The sequence below is a fragment of the Mus musculus genome, chromosome X, assembly GCF_000001635.26.
Source record: "Mus musculus strain C57BL/6J chromosome X, GRCm38.p6 C57BL/6J".
NCBI classification, from domain to species: Eukaryota; Metazoa; Chordata; class Mammalia; order Rodentia; family Muridae; genus Mus; species Mus musculus.
This window is the reverse complement of record NC_000086.7, coordinates 101,959,737-101,973,216: the sequence shown is the minus strand read 5'-3', so window position 1 is coordinate 101,973,216 and position 13,480 is coordinate 101,959,737. Positions and strand designations below refer to the sequence as shown.

General features: G+C 44.8%; 1 protein-coding gene across 6 annotated transcripts in view; it reads right to left on the bottom strand.

Annotated features, from left to right (window-relative positions):
• Nhsl2 (NHS-like 2) overlaps positions 1-13,480 on the bottom strand; it is a 242,795-nt gene that overhangs the window by 118,839 nt on the left and 110,476 nt on the right. For 2 of the 6 annotated variants that reach the window (XM_030251165.1, XM_006527729.4), the window contains exon 1: positions 11,390-13,188. The exons of the other annotated variants lie outside the window; for them this stretch is intronic. The gene's annotated coding sequence lies outside the window, so the exon portion shown is untranslated. Of the gene's footprint in view, positions 1-11,389; positions 13,189-13,480 lie in introns of those variants that run through there. 6 annotated transcript variants of the gene reach the window in all.

Here is a 13,480-nt window from a genome sequence, read left to right as displayed (position 1 = left end):
GCTGCCACTCTCATGCCACTCTGTAAGGAAGCACTTAGGGTGTAGATAAGCCGAATGACTTGTTCAAGGACAAGCAGTGTATTTAGATCCCAAGTTCCTGTGCCTTGCATTTGGAAATACAAGTTCTCTGCTGACAAATAGAATGGGAATTGGGGTTTGGTTTTTGAGAGGTCTTACTCTATAACTCAGGCTAGCCTAGAACTCACTATGTAGTCCAAGCTGACTTCAAACTCATGGCAGCCCTTTGCCTACACAGTGCTGGGATTGTGGACAGTCACCAGTATGCCGAACCCTAATGGTCATCTTTGAGCTTTGGATTTGGATTCTGTGTTAAAGGGTTGGTCAGCATTGTGCAGCCTTCTATCCAGTAATAAGTTGGCCCTTTCTTTCCCGGTGGCACTAGCTGTGATTGAACGGGGAGCCCTGCTGGCACAAAGCTGGACAAAACGCTGGCTGTGAGTGGCTCTCTGAATGTTCTACAGCCTGGTACCTCTCATTCCTTACCTAAGGAAAGTCAGAGTGAGACCAAAGAGGGAGTGGGCATGTGCTGCCACCACTGGGGCCACTACTTGAGCCAACACTGAAACTTGAAATGTATGAATTATCAGGCAACAATTTTAATACAGTCATCACAAAATGCTTTAGTTAATACTTCTTGAAAAAAAAGTGGAAAAGCCTATCAAAGTAATGGAAGATTTAAAAAAATCCCCAAAACACTAATGAGAGGTTAGGGTGGCTCAGCAGAAGGAGCACTTGTCTAGCCATGTGTCAATCCCTGGGTTCTATCCCCAGCATCCAGAAGCAAAGAGAGAAGGTATGAGAGAGGAGGGAAAGTAGGAGGGAGGGGAGGACACAATGGGAATGATAGAACTGAAAACTTTAATGGCAAAAATTAAAAATGCAATGGATAGGCTCAATAGAAAGAGTATCGTACGACAGAGAAAATGAACTTCAAGATAGAGCCATAGAAATGATAGAATGTGAAGCACAGAGGGAAGAGCTCGAAACATACGCAGAACATTACCAACTGGCACAAAACTAACAAAAGATTTGGGGTTTCTATCAGCAGAGCCACCACACCCAATTCAGTTTTATACCGAGTGAGAATATCCTTCAGAAAATTGGTCAATAAAAAAACCTAGTCTGGAGAAGCTAGAGAAAGCACCCAAGAAGCTGAAGGGGTCTGCAACCCTATAAGTGGAACAACAATACGAACTAACCAGTACCCCCGGAGCTCATGTCTCTAGCTGCATATGTAGCAGAAGATGGCCTAGTCGGCCATCACTGCAAAGAGAGGCCCATTGGTCTTACAAAGATTATATGCCCCAGTACAGGGGAATGCCAGGGCCAAGAAGCAGAAGTGGGTGGGTAGGGGAGCAGGGCAGGGGGAGGGTATAGGGAACTTTCGGGATAGCATTTGAAATGTATATTTTAAAAAATCTATATAAAAAAAACTTAGTCTGAAATAATAGCTAGATAAAGTTCTCTAAACAAAAAGGAAAACTGGGAAGGAAGAAGGGTATGATAAGCAAAAAACTGGGCAAATAAATACAACGTTGTCTCTCTACCTGCATTTTCTACAGTATGTTTGATGGTTGAATTAAAAACCACCATAGGGGGCTGGAGAGATGGCTCAGAAGTTAAGAGCACCGACTGTTCTTCCAGAGGTCCTGAGTTCAATTCCCAGCAACCACATGGTGGCTCACAACCATCTGTAATGGGATCTGATGCCTGCTTCTGGTGTATCTGAAGATACTCATATACATAAAATAAATCTTAAAAAAAAAACAACCCACCATACATGGACACACTTGTGTGCTTGTCCACATACGCACACACACTCACTTGCAAACACACTCACTCACACTCACACCTACAGTTAACATGAATTTAATGGTGTTAATGGAGATCAGAAACTGTGGGAAGCAGAGTAAGTCCTGAGTGAATATGTGTTGTTAACATGGGCACAGTCATGAGAAGGGCTCTAAGGCCTCATGAAAGTGGAGAAGCCTTACTCAGAAGCTCAGAAGGAAAGCAGAGCTTTCCTCTGGAATCCAAGCATGAATGTTTCTGCACTGTTGATCAGTGTGTACAAGCACTAGCAACTACAGCTTTCCTCTCCCAGATGTTTACAGCTGGACACTGCTCACCTACAGAGACCTCCTACTGAGAAGAGCCAATCCTTCCCATACTTCACACTTCCACCCTTCACCTGGTGCTAAGCATAGTAAGCAGGCAGTTTTGGGGTCGTGGCAGTAGTAGACCCCCATCTGATGCCACCTTCCCTGTCCATGTGTCTGTGCATCTGTCTTTTCTTCATTCCCTCACTGCCTCTAGTCTGTTCCAGGAGAACAGAAACAAGGCAAGAATGCCTTTGCTTACATTTCAGGTTTTCAGTGCCATGGACCAATTCCAGGGCTTCATGATTAGTAACTGAATGCTCCACCTTCGAGCTACATCCCTGGCCTGACTCTCACCACACTGACACAATATTAGAAAGCCTTGCTATGCAATTACGAAGAATAAAGGGAATATATGTTGAAAATGAAAAACAGGATCCCTATTTTGAGTTAGTATAATTATTGACATAGAAAATTCCAAGTAATTCATACAAAAACCCTTAGAACTACAAAAAAAAATGAGTTCAGTAAAGTTGGATTTTTATCAGCTAACACAGAAAGACAACTGCGTTTCTACACCTGTATTAACCATGTGGGGGCTAACTTAAAAACACCTAGTACCATTTACAACTACTCCAAAGAAAAGATCGTGCTTATAACGATGACTTACAGTCCCTAGCACTGCATGACTCAGGGATGGTTGTGCACCTGTCATTCCAGCACTTGGGAGGTTGAGGCAGGTCAGAGGTCAAGGTCAAGGTCATTCTCATCTATCCAGGCCAGCCTGGATGCATGAGACTCTGTCTCAAAAAATTCCTTCAGAGAATGTTCATTTTGCTATTTCAGAGAATGTTCGTTTGCTAAACGACATTTGATGCTTAGGAAAGAAAGCAAAGAAGGCATAAATAAACAAAAAGACACATTAAGTTCATGGACTCAACACACAAAGACATGAATTGCTACAAATTATGTTTATAGGTTTAATGCAATTCCTATCAAGGAATGTAGCCACAAACTATTCCTGACTTATTTTTGACTAAGTTGCAAAAATGATTTGATGGAAGGTGTCTTAGTCAGGGTTTCTATTCCTGCACAAACATCATGACCAAGAAGCAAGTTGGGGAGGAAAGGGTTTATTCAGCTTACTCTTCCACATTGCTGTTTATCACCAAGGAAGTCAGGACTGGAACTCAAGCAGGTCAGAAAGCAGGAGCTGATGCAGAGGCCATGGAGGTATGTTCTTTACTGGCTTGCTTCCCCTGGCTTGCTCAGCCTGCTCTCTTATAGAACCCAAGACTACCAGCCCAGAGATGGTCCCACCCACAAGGGGCCTTTCCCCCTTGATCACTAATTGAGAAAATGCCTTACAGTTGGATCTCATGGAGGCATTTCCTCAACTGAAGGTCCTTTCTCTGTGATAACTCCAGCTGTGTCAAGTTGACACAAAACTAGCCAGTACACTTGACCCCTTGTCAACTTGACACACACAAACATCACTAGTAAGCCTCAACCCTTACAATCTTATTCATCCCCAAGATCTAAATAACTTTAAAAGTCCCACAGTCTTTACATATTCTTAAAATTTCAATCTCTTTAAAATATCCATCTCTTTTAAAATCCAAAGTCTTTTTACAATTAAAAGTCTCTTAACTGTGGGCTCCACTAAAACAGTTTCTTCCTTCAAGAGGGAAAATATCAGGGCACAGTCACAATCAAAAGCAAAAATCAATCTCCAACCGTCCAATGTCTGGGATCCAACTCACGATCTTCTGGGCTCCTCCAAGGGCTTGGGTCACTTCTCCAGCCATGCCCTTTGTAGCACACACGTCATCCTCTAGGCTCCAGATGCCTGTACTCTACTGCTGCTGCTGCTCTTGGTGGTCATCTCATGGTACTGGCATCTCCAAAACACTGCATGACCCCTTCAGTCCTGGGCCTTCAATTGCAACTGAGGCTGCACCTTCACCAATGGCCTTCCATGGCCTCTCACAGTGCTGAGCCTCAGCTGCTTTGCGTGACCCCTTCATGCCTTCAAAACCAGTACCACCTGGGTGACCCTTACATATTACCAAGTCCCGCTGCAGCAGGAGTACAACCTTGGCTATCTCTGGAACACAGCCTCTTTGTGCTTTCAGAAAACACTTCCCAGAAGATGTCACCTCAATGATGCTGGTCTCTTCTTAATCACCGCTAATTTCTTAGCTCCAGCTAACCAGCATCAATAGTCCCAGTAATGCAAAGTTTTTGCTTTGGTAGTTCTGGTATCTTGTTAATCACAGCTGATTCTTCAGCCCCAGCTAACCAGAACTACAGAATCTTCACAATTAAAACAGCAATGGCCCTGAAAAGAGTCTTTAATTTTCCCTCTGAAATTTCACAAACCAGACCTCCATCTTCTGCAGTATTCTCAACATTATCTTCCAAGCTCCTACACAACATCTGACAGAGCTCTTAACAACAGATGGATCTTCAAGCCCAAAGTTTCAAAGTCCTTCCACAGTCCTCCCCAAAACATGGTCAGGTTGTCACAGGAATACCCCACTCTGCTGGTACCAATTTGTCTTAGTCAGGGTTTCTATTCCTGCACAAACATCATGACCAAGAAGCAAGTTGGGGAGGAAAGGGTTTATTTGGCTTACACTTCCATACTGCTGTTCATCACCAAAGGAAGTCAGGACTGGAACTCAAGCAGGACAGGGAACAGGAGCTGATGCAGAGGCCATAGAGGGATGTTCTTTACTGGCTTGCCTCCCCTGGCTTGCTCAGCCTGCTCTCTTATAGAACCCAAGACTACCAGCCCAGAGATGGTCCCACCCACAAGGGGCCTTTCTCCCTTGATCACTAATTGAGAAAATGCCTTACAGTTGGATCTCATGGAGGCATTTCCTCAACTGAAGGTCCTTTCTCTGTGATAACTCCAGCTGTGTCAAGTTGACACAAAACTAGCCAGTACAGAAGGATAACCATCTATTTAACAGACTGTGCCAAATTCAATCTGTATGCATGGGCAAAAGGAGAGGCTTGACCTAAACTTACTTCATGCCTCAGAGAAAAAAGGAACTCCACTAGGCATGGTAGCTATCAGGAAGCTGAGGCAGGAGGATCACAACTTTGAGTCCAACCTCGGAAACTTTGTAAGACAAAATAAAAATAAAAAGCATCAGAGATACAGCCCTGTGATAAAGCATATCTGGCATAGTCAAGGCCATGCGTGGGTTTTAACTCCTGGAACTAGAAAAAAGAAAAAGAAAGGGAAAGAAAAAAATCAACTGAAAAATATAAGCCAAATGTAAACATAAGACAAATCTTTGGAATGTAGAGTTAAGCCAAGATTTTTTTGACTTGCAAGGGAAAGATGACCCATAAGAGAAAAAACTGATTAACTGAACCTCAAAATTAATTCTTTTGCATATATAAAGAGAATGAAAAGATGAGTTTATACTGGAAGGGGCTAGAGAAGTGATACCAACTTTTGAGTTGTAACCCTTTTGACAAACATCTGTCTCCAAAAATATTTACATTATGATTCATAGTAGTAGCAAAATTTCAGTTATGAAGCACCGATGAAAATAGTTTTGTGGTTGGGGGCCACCGCACCATGTATTCAAGGGCTGAGCACTCAAGAGCACTGACTGCTTTTGCAGAGACCCAGATTCAATTCCTAGCACCCAAGTGGCAACTCTCTGCCATCTGTAGCTCCAGGGGATCTGACACTCTTCTGGTTCCCACGAGCACAAGACATACATGTGGTGTACAGACATACATGCTAGCAAAACATCCGTACATGTGAAATAAAATAAATACAATAAAAACAAAAACAGAGTAGGAGAAAGCAAACTGCAATCCAACAAAGCAATAGTAACTACCTCTCAAAGCTCATTATTGCAAAAGCCAAACAAATTTTAGCCCTGGGGAGGCCGAGGCAGGTGGATCTCTGTGAGTTTAAGCTCATCCTGATCTTCAGAGAGAGAGAAAGAGAGAGTTCCAGGGCAGCAAGAGTATATAGTGAGACTTTGTCTCTAAAACTAAACAAATACAAACAAACCATTCAGTTAGAAAATGGACAAAAATCATAACAGGCATTCCATTGAAGAAGGTGTATAGATGACAAATGTACACAAAAGATGAAAATGTTTACAAAGTCATCAGCGACCAAGGAAATGTAAGTGAAGGCCATCATGTGTATCACTACATATCTATCAGAATGGCCAGTGATCACACAAAGTGTTGACGAGGATGTCAAGAAACCAAATCAGCCATCCATTGTTGTGGAGAACGTGAGAGGGAACATGCTGGAATAGAGTGTGGCTATTAAAATACTAAGAATGTAATTGTCATACAATTCAGCAAATGAACTCTTGGGCACTTGTCCAGAAGAATGAATACATATTCGTACACAAACCCATTTTATGAGTGCTCAGAGTAGCTTTATCTCATATTGTCCCTACATTGAAATCAACCCAGCTGTCCTTCCACAGGTGCGTTGCTAAAATGAATACATACATTCCGGTCACAGGCTCAGTCATGAAAGGATCAAATGACTGCTAGATGCAACAACTGTTCCTCCCTTTTGGAATGAAGGTGCTTACTTACCCTGTGCCATTATATGTTGCAAGTTTGATACTTGGTTTTTGATTTTATAGTATCTTACAGTTAAAAAACTACTTCGAGTCTCAGAAGAAGCTATGTATGGACTTTTGAACAGTGTATGAAGTGTAAAACTATGGAGATTTTTAAAGTTGGGTTGAATATATCTTGCATTTTGAGTTGACCACAAGCCTCTAAAGCTAAAGGGTAGACTACTATGATCTCAGTGTGAGATATCCCTATAGTACTGCATATTTGAACGCTACTTGATCCCTAGCTGGTGGCACTGTTTTGTAAGTTAAGCTTTAGGAGGTAGGGTCTCTCTGGAAGAAGTGGGTCACTGGAGGGTGAGTCTTGAAATTTATAGCTTGGTTCTGCTTCATGCCTTGTCTCTGCTTCCCTACCCACCCTGAATTGAGCAAACTCCTCTCATAAAGCCTTCTCAGCATGGCGGACTATATCCCTTTAAGCCATGAGCCCAAACAAATTAAATAGGTGCAAATACCAAGAGATAGTATGGGAGAGATTTTATTGGTAGTGGGGAAGTTCTTAGTGGTAATGGACAGCTCAGCATCTCAACCATGGTGATGCCTGTAGAAATGGATAAATGTGATGAAAATGTTTGGAATCAAATGTATCTTCATGTTCAGAATGCATGTAGGACTAGTGAAAACTCAAGAAAGTGGTTTCTCCGAGATTCACTACCATCCGAAATTTCAGTCACCCACAGGGAGTTGTGGAATACATTCCCCAATAAGAATGGACTGCTATGTGATTTCCTGGCCGCTCCTTTGTGAAGGTTAATCTTAGTTGTCAACTTAATGACATTTAGAAACACCTGAAAGATGAATATATTGGTATGTCTGTGAGGGTTTATTTTGATTAGATAAAATGAGCTGGGAAGACCTGCCCACTGTGGGCAGCATTATTCCCTGGGCTGAGATCCTGTACTGTATTTAAAAAAGTAGAAGGTGGGCTGAGAATTAGCATTCATTGTTCTTTTATTCCTAAGCCTCAACATTCAGATGTTTTGAATTCTACCTTGGTTTGAATACTATCTTGACTTCCCCACCATGAAGGATTATACCCTTAAACTGTGAGCTCAAATAAACCCTTCCTTTTAAAGTTGCTATTGTCAAGATATTTTGTCACAGCTGCAGAGAAAGTAACTAAGACGGCAATCTTCTAAGCGTATAGCATCTTGAGTAACGAAGCCACAACAATTTGGTCATGTTTGTGACTCTAGAGTCATTTGTGTAGATTAATGAATTTGGTAATAATTCTAAATCCTGTGGACAATTGTTTACCTAATAAAGAGGCTGAGAGTATGGGGAGCCCCCTTACTGTAGCCAACTAGGCTGTACTGGGTACATAATTGGACTTAACCTCTTTGATCCCTCTTTGCAAACAGTCAGCTTGCTCGGACTCATCAGAACTTAACTTAATTTTTCAGATTAAAAAAAACAATTAATCTATCTATCAATCAATCTATCTTTCCTCCAAAATCACTCCTTCTCTGTTTTCCTTTTTTAAAATGAGCAATATTAACCCAACTTGGCATAACAAATTACAATAAGACTAGGCACAACTCTCATTCAAGTCTGGACAAGGCAGTCCAGTAGGAGGAAAAGAGTCCTAAGTGGAGGCAAAAAAATCAGAAATACTCTCCATTCCCATTGTTAGGAGTCCCACAAAAGCCCATGAGGTAAACAACCATAAAGTACATACAAAGGACCTAGGTCAGACCCATACAGGCTCCGTGACTGTCTCTTCAGCCTCTGTGAGCCCCTATGAGGCCTGCTTAGTTGATTCTGTGGGTTGTGTTCTAATGGTGTCCTCTCTGGTTACTAGAATCCTTCCTCTCCCTCTTTTGTGAGGTTCTCTTGGCTTCGCTTGGTCTTTAGCTGGCGGATCTCTGCATCTGCTCCCATTTTCCAGGATTTTTTGAGCCAGTTGTCAAGCTGTTGGTAGCTTGAAACCAGCTGTGGTGGGAATGTTTACACCATAAAGAGTTGGGAAACACCACAGGCAGGGCACCCCCCGCCCAACACACACACACACACACACACCCCAGAACGGCTTCTTATATTTCCCAGCACAACACCAATTACCAATACTGAATTTCAATACATGTAAAGAGAGAGATCCTGGATGGAAGGGGCAAAAGGGAGCCTTCTGATTGTACAAACCCTCCCTGTATCTTGCACTGGGTGGTAGTTACACACATATGCCCACATATGGGGAAGCTCACTGGCTGTACCTTTACCATCCAGTGTGCTTTACACTTTTCGATGTCTATACTTTCCTCAAAAAAAAAAAAAAAAAGCCCAGATTATGCAAAGAGCTGTGGCTGATTCCACGTGCCCCTTGCAACACCACACTTAGCAGAATGCACGGGTGAACTCAGACAGGATCAACATTCCGGATGCTGCAGCTAGGCAAATGAATTATTTTTGGCAGAGGAGCAGACAACACTAGGCCACAGAGCTGCTGGCATCAGGGATGCAAGTCCCTTCTCATGTCTTTTCTGTGTCATAGCCACTGCCATCTCTCACCTCTGTTGTCCCTGGGACACTGGCTAGGGATGGAGCAATTTGCTAGCGGGCAGCATGACTCACTACTTGGAAGGCCATTTTTCTAATTAAGGGGAGAGATGGATGGATATTTTCCCATACTTGGGCAGAAGCCTCATTCACTTGGATCCTTTTACTGGAATTACTCAGCTTTACATCGAAGGGGTGCCTTTTTCCACATTGAAAAAACAACAGTCTATGAAACCTTTAGCTTTCCTCAAACAAACAAAGTTGGGTACAAAAAGGCAACAAAATGAGTACAGCACACACACACAGACGCACACACACACACGATTTTGACTGAACTATGAAAACACTCAGCTTCTCTAATGATCTCTAGGACACAGGCAGACATCCAACCTTCCTGATGTGAAGTCTTACTTTCCCTGCCCCCATCTTCTTGCTGTGCAGCTGAGCCCTTTGCTTGGGATGCTGTTTTATTCTGAAAAGGATTGATAAGTCCCAAGGCCACCATGAAGTGGGCATCATAGGCTTCCCTGAAGGAAGTAGAGGGCTCATCTTAGTGACATCCCATCCCCAGAGCTCATGAACAGCCACAGTGAGATGGAAGGCATGCAAGGATAATCAAACACAGCAACCCCCTAGCCTTGGCAAGCAACATACAATTCCCCACTCTTTTCCAGGCTCAGAAATAACCTTGTAGCCAAGTGACATTGAGATCCCTGTTGGTGCCCATTGCTCATGTGTCTGGGCGTACACTGACTCCCCAATATGGCAGCCAATTCTTCTACGAGGGCTGTTTCTCCACATCCCTACTCTGCCTTTCCCTGTACACCCAGCCTGCTTCAGAATAAAAAAAGAATTGGTAGCCTCCAGTGTCCCAAGATGACCTGATAAGGACATAATAGATGCTGTTGCTGTTGGCACCAAAGCAGGTACATCTCATCTGACAGCAGTCTCTCCTGAAAGAGACTGGAGCCTGGCTCTTGAACAGTAAGTATCTCAGCAACTAAGGAGGACTCCCAAAGTCCTCTGCTGGGAACAACAGGTTCCTCCAGAGTCCGGCCATATAGAAGGTACCAATCCAGTGTCTCTGGTCACTAGGGGTAAAGCAAGACCCCTGGACAGCCCATCAGAATTCTATATGGGCCAAGTATTGTCAGGATATATAGCTGCCAGGAGCATCTGAGAACTTGGTTCCTGCGACTGAATTGAGTTGGTACCACTTGGACAGAAGGCATGCTAGCTGGGAGCATGGCTGCCCAAGAGTGCCCAGAGAGTGGTGCAGCTGAGAATGCTGATTCTTAAGTGGTCATTTGGTTGTAGAGAACTTTGTTGTGTCATAGAGGGGTGGTAGTGGTAGTGGTGTGTGTGTGTGTGTGTGTGTGTGTGTGTGTGTGTGAGAGAGAGAGAGAGAGAGAGAGAGGGAGAGAGAGAAAGAGAGAGAGAGAGTGTGTGCTAGGACCCCCCCACACACACACATGAAAAGGCCTGGCAAAAGGATGGCAGATCTCTAAGGTTTGACATACAAGGCTGAACTCTTAGAGCCAGAAGCTTGCTCCAGGACCAGTGACCAGGAAATAGGCATTAAGACCAAAGGCAGGACCTGCCCACCTTGCTCCCACTGTGCTCAAGGCTGCACTGGGGTAGGGGAAAGATGCCGAGCTTCATGACTTCAACCTAGAGAGCTAAGCTGATCTTCCAGGGACTTCAACATCTTACATAAAAACAAATCCCTCTGCAGGGCATGGTAGTCTAGGTCTGCAATCTGAGCACTCAGAAGGCAGGAGGATGGATGGTGAGTTACAGACTAGCCTGGACTGTATAGTGAGTCCTTGTATGCAATAATAACAAAAGCCAAATCTACCTTCTGAGTGTTCTTGCTGCACAGAGCTCAAAGCTCTCTACACTGCCAAGCTCCCACGTATTATGGGTTTGGTAAGTAACTTAAGGTGGAAATGGGCCAGGCTGCAGGATGAAGCTTTCCTATCGGCCTACGGATGCCTGAACACACAGATGCTGGTGGAGTCAGCAAAGTCCACTCATCTTCTTCCCACCTATAGCCAAGGGTCTCGGAGGCCCTGGAACCCTTCCCACCTCTCCCCAGACAGCTTTGACAAAGTGAAAGTTGAAATTTCAGACACATACCTACTCATTGCAGCCACTAGCTCGGCAGTCCTCCAGATGGTGTGCTCTGGAACTAGGGGAGGGACCAGGTGAGAGGACAAGGTTGCTGGTAGGCTCCTAACCTCCAGGCCAAAAGAAGTGAATTTCCAGGCGTAGGCTGGAGGAGGGGCAAGCTTTCGAGAAGGGAAAGGAGGCAGGACCAAAGCTAACCCCTTCTTTTTTCTTCCTAAACTCAATCCAGATTTGCCTTTTGAGGGCTGCTTGAAACCGATCCCCATGGTTCTGACTCCTCTCTTAAAGTCATAGTCTCCCTGTAGGGGTGGGGAGCCAGACAACTCTCACCTGGCAAAAGATGCTCTAAAGCAAACAGTAGTGGAGGGCACACAGGTCTGAAACCTAAAATGCTCTGTGCCTTGGCTTTTGATCCATGCTCTGAGCTGGAGGCTGACTCAAACCTCCCTTGCAGGGCCAGTTAGAGCCACGGGGCTGTAGCAGGAATCTGTTCACTTTTCCCAGCACAGGCAGATTAGGGACCAAAGCTGAAAGTTGGGGACCAGGAAAGGGGGTGGAGCAAAGATCACTGGGCCAGAAGGTCTGGCTCTATCATTTGTCCCCATGTCACTGCATGCATGCCTCTCTCCTCTTGACCACTTTCCTTTCTGATTATACTGAAAGCTAACCATCAGCCCACCCTGTCCAGTTTCCAGGTTAATGCAATCTTCTGCCAGAGCAAAGGGTAGCAAACATTCCCTTAGCAGCCTGGCATTTGCCTCCATGTGCGGCCCTGCTTTGGTCATCTTATGTTCACTGATGCACAGGGGGCTTTCTGCTTAGTTGGGCTAAAGGTGGTGTCTGATGTGAGTGTATGAGGGAGCAGGTGGGTGGACTTGGGGGTACAGGGCTGAATGCTCCTCACTATGTGTTAACATTCCTCATATCTGCCACCTGGAGGAGGCTACAAACACAGTGTCGTCTGTCTCTTGACTTAAAATGTCCCATTTTCTTCTGACAGAAAATTAGTGAGTGAGATCCCTGGTCTGGCCTGGCTTGGGGTCCAGCTCTTTCTGATTGTGGGCTCCAGGTCCCCCTCCTCCTCCCTAAAGCATACACACAGCTTCCCTTCACACCCACACTTCTGTTCCTTCTCATCTTGTCTGCAGTACCAGGGCATGGGCTCCAAATTCCCCACTCCATTCCTTGTCCCCTAAAGCAACATCCCGCCTGGTTCCTTTCGAGTCCATGACTCTCACATATCTCCACTTAAGATTCCTCTAAGAAGTTTTAGAAACAATTTCTTCTTACTCCCTACCCCAAGTCTAATTCCATGATTTGGAGGCGAGGTCCAGGCCATTTTCAAAGAAAGCTTCTTCGGCAAACAGGTGTAGTGGCTTATGTCTGTAGTCCCAGCACTATAGGAGGCTGAGGAAGGAGGATCCAGAGTTCAAGGCCAGCCTGTGCTAAGATAGTGTCTCAAAGGAAGACAGTAGAGACAAAAGAAACAAAATAGCTCCTTAGCTGATTCTGACTTGCAGGCAGAGGTGTAAAGCAGGAGGCTAAGGGTGTCTGCTGTTGAACACATCAGGGAAACCAGAGCAGGGGAGTCCTGTTAACAGCTATGAGGAAGGGCCAGTATCTCCCAAAGGTCTTCCAGATGCCTCAGGCTCCCTCCGTGCATCAGTCTCTGTGAGGACATAGACAGTGGCTCTGTATACACTATAGTCTGGAGCAGGTCCAGCGGGAGGTCTGCGATTGTCTCTCAGGTTCTTCAGAGCCACACAAGGAGAGATTTTTTTTTCCTGAGACAGGGTTTTTCTGTGTAGCCCTGGCTGTCCTGGAACTCACTCTGTAGACCAGGCTGGCCTCGAACTCAGAAATCTGCCTGCCTCTGCCTCCCAAGTGCTGGGATTAAAGGTGTGCGCCACCACGCCCGGCCAGGAGAGATCATTCTTGTCCTCACTGAATAGCTAAGGAAATGGAAGCCCGAATCTCTAACATGGGCCTAAGTGTACACAGGCAATGTTGGGATGTGGACTCAAGTGTGCGGCAGGCTGGCAGCCATTGGGCTACACACCCCTGCTGGCCCGCTTTTAAGGCTCCCCTCCTACCAGGAAA